This window comes from Mandrillus leucophaeus, unplaced genomic scaffold (genome assembly GCF_000951045.1).
Source record: "Mandrillus leucophaeus isolate KB7577 unplaced genomic scaffold, Mleu.le_1.0 Scaffold837, whole genome shotgun sequence".
NCBI lineage: Eukaryota > Metazoa > Chordata > Mammalia > Primates > Cercopithecidae > Mandrillus > Mandrillus leucophaeus.
This window is the reverse complement of record NW_012109108.1, coordinates 173,733-179,899: the sequence shown is the minus strand read 5'-3', so window position 1 is coordinate 179,899 and position 6,167 is coordinate 173,733.

Sequence of the window (6,167 nt, the reverse complement as noted above, 5' to 3'; positions counted from 1 at the left end):
GTTATATTATAAAGACACATGCACTTATATGTTCATTGCAGCAACAGCAAAGACATGGAATCAACCCAAGTGTCCATCAATGATAGATTGGATAAAGAAAATGTGGTACATATACGCCACGGAATATCATGCAGCCATCAGAAAAGAGTGAGATAATGTCCTTTGCAGGGACATAGATGGAGTTGGAGGCAATTATTCTTAGAAAACTAATGCGGGAACAGAAAATCAAATACCACAAGTTCCCATTTATAAGTGGGAGCTAATGATGAGAACACATGGACATATAGAGGGAAACAACATACACTAGGACCTATTGGAGGGCAGAGGATCAGGAAAAATAACTAATGGATACTAGGCTTAATACTAGGTGATGAAGTAATCTGTACAACAAAACACTATGACACACGTTTACCTATGTAACAAAGCTGTACGTCCTGCACAAGTACCCCTGAATTTAAAATAAAAGTTAAAAAAATAATAAATAATAAATATCTGACAGACAAAAATGAAATTAAATCAAAACATTTTGCATTCTAAAAAATCAATTCAAACGTACAAAGATAGGTGATAAATGAGACTAAATATCTGTAACTCTTAATATGGAGTAAAGGGTAATGCTTCTAGTACATAACATAGCTCCAAAAAAATCAGTTAAGAACAGACAACAACTGAAGAGAAATCTGAAAAGGAATGTAAAAAAATGTAGAGAAAAAGAAAGACAGATGGCTTTTAAACATATTAATACACGTTCAACCTCACTCACAGTAAAATAAATGTTAGTTAAAACTACGCTAGGTAACATTTTTCTAACAAATTATCAAAAAAAACCCCAATAATAACACTTTATTACAACTCCTATAAAAGATGACTGATCAATATCTAGAAAAATTAAAACTAATAAATATTTTGAGCCAACAATTCTAGTTATGGGAAATTATCTTACAGATATACTTGCAAACATGCAGAATAATACATTTATAAGATTATTAGTATCAGCATTGCTTATGTTAATAAAGATAGGAAATAATATAGTCAGTAACATCTAGTAAATACATCACAGTAGAAATGCTTTCAGAAATAAGGAAACATGGCTGGGTACAGTGGCTCAAGCCTGTGACCCCAGCACTTTGGGAAGCTGAGACAGGAGGATTGCTTGTTCTCAGGAGTTAAGACCACCCCTTCTATTCATGAGACCTCATCCCCATTGCAAATTAAAAAATTGGCCAGATGTGGTGGTGCATGCCTGTGGTCTCAGCTACATGAGAGGCTAAGGTGGGAGAACAGTTGAGCTGGAAGGTCGAAGATGGAGTGAGCAGTGATTGCACTACTACATTTCAGCCTGGGTAACAAAGTCACAGATCCTGTCTCAAAAATAGAAGAAAAAAAAAGAGAAAGTTTTATATGTGTTGCTACAGAAACACCTGTTATATGTAAAGAGCAAGGTGCAAAACAGGCATTATTTGTATAAAAACTATGTGAAACTCAGCGTTTAAAAAATATTAGGAAGGATATACAAGCTCTAATAATAGTGGTTATCTAATGCGGGTGAAAAATGAGAATGACTCAGATAGACAGAAAACAAGGATGGGAGAGATTCTTTATAGTATATCATTTTATACACTGATTTTTTGGGTGACAAGTTTTGCTCCATTGCCCAGGCTGGAGTGTAGTGACTATTTGCATGCACAATCACTGCATATCTAAGGCCTGGAATTTCTGGGTTCAAGCATCTTCCTGCCTCAGCCTTCCAAGCATCCGGGATTAGAGGCATAGGTCATGGTACCTGGCTTGTCTTTCACATTTAATTTTGTTGTGATACAATTTGAAACTTTCTATTCTAAAAATGAAAAGGATGAATAATTAAAGTTTATGTAATAGAAATATACAGCTTCTAAAACTAGACATGTAGTTTCCCCTTGATGCTGCTCTTGGATCCAAAAGGTGCAGCTTTAGAAAAGAACTGCAAACCCACGTGAAAAGTTGTCAGACACCTATTTTTCTTAAATCCAGTCTTTTTTTCTCTCTGTCTCCTTCTTCTCCTTAATTCACATTGCAAATAAAATTTGGCTCCTCTGGTGCCAAATGCATTAACTTGCATATTCTAGAGACCAACCCGAAAGGATCTTGAATGCCTGGATACAGATTTCTCATTCCCCGTCTGATAGCCTTAATTGAGAGAATGTCTACTTCCTTCCTGGTCATCTGTTGTCAAAGAGAAAGGCTCACTCTTACAAACTTGATTGTTGAGTTTCTAAGTCTGTAATGTTCAGAACATTATTTTTTTAGCTGGAAAGAAACCCTGAAATAAGTTTATTATCTCCAGGAGTTGTGATAACATTTTTGAATATATAATTTTACATAGCCTTTCAGAAAATATATGAAGAAGGTATATAGACTGCATCTACAGATAGTGCTGAAGGAGGTTAAATAAATTGCTTAAGGTCACAGCGATTGACAGAACTAGGATTCAACTTCAAGTCTGCCCTAAGTCTAGAATCAGAGCTCTAAACCCTTTCACTGTATACTTCCCTGAAGGCTAGGCTCAAAAAGTTACTCTGTGAGGAGACAAAACAGTTCAGTCTAATTCTATAGCTCTTTGAGGCCCTGGCCTTAACCCGGGATAACATCTTAAATATCTGGAGGAACAGATGAAATTTACTCCCTTCAAACTACTCTCCATAAATATTGCTTATCACAACCAGGCTGTTAATAAGTACTGGACAGAAGATAATTCAAAGTTATTATCTCTGGCAAGTTATGCTTGACTTGTTCTTTCTTACTTGAGCAAGATACAGAGGCAAGCATGGGCAGAGGAAGCAGTATGTCCTAACCAAGGAGCAAAGAGAGAACATGGAGCTCTTCTTGTCCCCTCACACCTCTGTGCTCACTCATTTCTTTAGCAAGTGTTCATTTTGCACATATTAAAATAACACGTATGATGATTTGCAGTTTACAAAGCATGCTTACTAATATTTTCATATTTTGCCCGTTCCATTTAATGAAAGTAAGTGTTATCTTTTATATTAAAAATAGTAGTTAAAATAATTACCCTGCATTGCTTAATTCATGACAATCAGACAAGGCAGACTCACCGTCATGTCTGTCCTCATTACTACCCTGTATTGTTCAGTAGTCTATGGAAGGCACCTTGAACTTCCAGGAGAACAGATGATTAACATTTGATTTCTCATCTCAGTGTACTCACAGTTTTCAGCACTGCTGATAATGTAAACTTTATCTGAGCCCTGTGTTCCTGGAAAACAGTGAAAGTTAAGTAAATCTCTTCACCTTTTCATGTTCCAGAAGATGCATCACTGCAAAGATATACCCTTCCACATATGCCATAGATATGACTTAAGCATGGCTCCCTTTACCTATGACAAGGGCAGAAACAGATGCTCCACATTCCCATCCTTTGCCTAGTAAATAATTAGCTGAACTGTTTAACCACATTGACCAGTGGAAAAAAATGTTGTTAAATAAACTGTGGTTAATATTTTCTCCATTGTCCAAGACTTCAACCCACCGTAAACCTGAACCAGCAAACAACCCCTTTGTAATATCCCATCCTGAGAGTAGGCTGGCCTTAAGGTAAAACATTCTCTGATTTACTCTTCTATCAGGACACCCTTTCATTCTACTTCTCCACACATGTTTCTTTCTAGTCTAGTTGACTTGTCTGTATGAAAGAAAATTCTTTCTTCCAAACTCTTAAAACATTTGCTGATCTTGCCGTCAGAACATTCTCCCTATTGTAGTAGCTCACCTTCTTATATTACAATAGTCACTCTATCCTCTGCCTCCTTGAAACAATCCTTTCAAATAAAGTCCTTCTTAAATACTGATTTGTTTTGTATTTAATATTACAATATTACAATTTAGAAGAAACATTCTCCATATCACTGCCAGAGCAAATCCTCTTTTGAAACATTAATCTGACCTTGTTATTCCCATGTTCTAAACTCTAAGCACGTGAGTAATTGCCCAATTCCACTTCATAATACTAGCCCTGAATGTTTACAGACTTATTTCTCACTTCTAATTACATATAACTTATGTCCTAGATAAAATCAGAGACTGTTATTGTCTTATAAAACCATATTTTTTCTTCAATCCATGCAAAGAAATATACTGCTATATTACTTAACATCTCCTGTACTATACTTTTAAAATGCAGTGTTATTTCCTTAGTCTATATATCACCACATAAGTTAATGTAACAATTATTTAATGTCCATTATCAGCAACAGTCTAAAGGTTCATAAAGGCAAGAATCTGTGCATCTTCTCTACTATTGGTAACTCAGCAACTTGGAACATGTTTAGCATACGATAGACATTGAATAAGTATTTCTTTCATTTACTGTGTGAATATACAAGTGTATAGGGTGGATAGATTTAATAAGATGTCTACAAAATGTACGCCAAGTTTTGAAAGGAGGAAATTATTTCCTAACAAGATTTGAAATAGGGTATATCTAACAGGTGAACTTGAATAATTCAGGATTAGATTTGTAACTACAGATAAGAAAATGGCATTTGGCTATTGCAAATAAAAAGGATAGTAGAGAAGTGAAGATGATAAGAAATGGTTTAGAAAAAGCATTTTTGGTAGAAGCGTGGGGGATATATATATTAGAATAAGGGATGATAAATGAGTAATTAATGGCAGAGAGCCTATAAAAAGCCAAGGTCACCATTTCTACCTGCAGTATCCTTGTGCAAAGTGAAAAGAGGCAATCTTTACTCAGGAAAACTTATTTTCATCTCTTTGAAAGTTGCAGCAATGTACCCATTTTTGGAATAACAAGGCACTTTACTGATTTACAAAATTGATGTAATCAATTATATAGTAAATATTCAAACCCCCTCTAGGTATGATAGTAATGATGCCCTGTTAAATTCCTGTACTCAACCTGCACAATAGTACTGCTGGCCCTTGACAAATAGAATAGAGAAATGACACTGTGCTTCCTGAGGCTGTCATTGTAAGTGTAGTAGCTTCTTTCTAGGATTATTGATACATTAACCCTGGGGGAAGTCAATTTTCATATATGAAATCTTAGTTCATCTTACTACCTGAGTTCATCTTACTCTGAGGAAACTCAAGTGAATCACACAAAGAGCACACATGGAAAGAGAGTGATGCTGGCTATCTCTCAGTTGTTTCAGACATCTTAAGTCAGGGTGGACCATTTAAATGATAAAAGTGAATCTTGATTTTTTTCAACTCTAGTAGACATAAGAAGAACTAAAGTCCTAGATGTTTTGTTCCCATCAAGGACTTTTTAAGTGAAATTTCTAGCCATTTGAGCCACCCTAGCAGAGGCTTCAGACATTATAGAGACCCCTCATCTCTATTCTACCCTGAATACATTACTAACTCTCAGAAATTATAAGCATAATAAAATACTTGTTGTTTAATTCTAATAAATGTTAGAGTTGTTTATTAGATTGACAAGTAAAATGGAGGATGTCATCATTGTCAGATAATGCTATGGTCTTCTAATAACTACATTAGAATTAATCCTTTTAGAAAGTATTAAGAGGTCATTAGCATGCTTATAAATCTTGTATTTTTATTCTGATTGTGTCCTCTGAAATTACAAGGAACAAAAGCAGGTGATGAGGCTAGCCAGTTGGGATAAAGTAGACGGGCTTGAAAACAATTCAATTAAATTACCATGCACTACATGGCACAGGGACCAACGACCTAACCAAGCTTAGGCACAATTCAGGAAGCATCTCTATGGATCTATATGGATTATTGGAAGTCTGCAAGTGATTCTGAGCTAGTTTTAATTTGGAAATTGGGTATGTTAATTTGGAGAGATATAGTCTTATTTTCTAGGACCCCTTCTGTTTTAGTCAGCATTTGCTGAAAGAACAGACCACTGTAAAACATCTGAGATTTACAAGGAGAAACATTTCTTTACTGCTCACACTGCTATGACTCAGCTAGGCTCTGCTGAACTTCATGAGTCTTCTCATTCAAGAACCAATCCTATGACACCTCAGTTGATGTTATGGAAAGTGGCACCATCTTCTCTTCAGCCTCCAGTGCTATTTTCAGTTGAACACAACTGACATTCTAGGTACTTCTAATGTGAAAACCATGAAAGAAACAAAACTGATAGAAGTATAGCATTTTCATTCTTGCCACTTTAT